This window comes from Amblyraja radiata, chromosome 7 (assembly GCF_010909765.2).
Source record: "Amblyraja radiata isolate CabotCenter1 chromosome 7, sAmbRad1.1.pri, whole genome shotgun sequence".
NCBI classification, from domain to species: Eukaryota; Metazoa; Chordata; class Chondrichthyes; order Rajiformes; family Rajidae; genus Amblyraja; species Amblyraja radiata.
In genome coordinates, this window is record NC_045962.1 from 86,137,619 (window position 1) to 86,139,006 (window position 1,388).

The window sequence follows — 1,388 nt, forward strand, 5'->3', positions numbered from 1 at the left end:
ACTTGAGAATTAAGGGACAGAAGTTTAGGAGTAACATGAGGGGGAACTTCTTTACTCAGAGAGTGGTGGCTGTGTGGAATGAGCTTCCAGTGAAGGTGGTGGAGGCAGGTTCGTTTTTATCATTTAAAAATAAATTGGATAGTTATATGGACGGGAAAGGAATGGAGGGTTATGGTCTGAGCGCAGGTATATGGGACTAGGGGAGAATACGTGTTCGGCACGGACTAGAAGGGTCGAGATGGCCTGTTTCCGTGCTGTAATTGTTATATGGTTATATGGTATACAACAATGATCCCAATCATCCCATTCCAACCACTCATTACTCTTGACTCAACCAAAATTATTTCATAAATATTGGTCATAAATTTGGTGCACCAATGCTCCAAAATAAGGCTCAGAATGCACCAGAGAGCATCTTAAAAGCCCAGAGATTCCCCAGGCCGCAAGAGTCTTTCAGCTTCGCGCTGCATGCACTTATTTCACATTACATTTTTGTAATCCTGCCATGCCACCCCCCCCCCTTTTTGAAAAGCTTCATACGGGCCTGGTGTTTAAAATTTTTGACACTGTCATAGGCCTTTCGTTATACGCACTGTAGTTTCTAAACAACACTTCAGTAATTTTCCTTGCCCTCCATTTCAGAATAATAGTGTTTTAAGCTGATAGCTCGACACTGGCACTGGCAATAAATAAAAAGCGCTGCTTTCCAGCCCTTATCTCATTGGCCACGCTCAGCTGCACATCGGTGTCAATCTGGTGGACTCTTCCATCTTCCTCTCGTCGTGGGGGTGGGGGATTGGGAGGGGCCTCACAAGTGGAATAGTCTAGGGCCTCTCTTCATCTGAATCCAGCCCTGGGGGAGGTGCAGCAAGACCTGGGTGTCCTTGTACACCGGTCACTGAAAGTTGGCGTGCAGGTACAGCAGGCAGTGAAGAAAGCTAATGGAATGTTGGCCTTCATAACAAGAGGATTTCAGTATAGGAGTAAAGAGGTTCTTCTGCAGTTGTATAGGGCTCTGGTGAGACCACATCTGGAGCATTGTGTACAGTTTTGGTCTCCGAATTTGAGGAAGGACATCCTTGTGATTGAGGCAGTCCAGCGTAAATTCACCAGATTGATCCGTGTGATGGCGGGACTGTCATATGAGGAAAGATGGAAAAGACTGGGCTTGTATTCACTGGAGTTTAGAAGGATGAGGGGATATCTTATAGAAACATATAAAATTATTAAAGGCCTGGACAAGCTAGATGCAGGAAAAATGTTCCCAATGTTGGGCGAGTCCAGAACCAGGGGCCACTGTCTTAGAATAAAGGGGAGGCCATTTAAGACTGAGGTGAGAAAAAACTTTTTCACCCAGAGAGTTGTGAATTTGTGGAATTCCCTGCCAC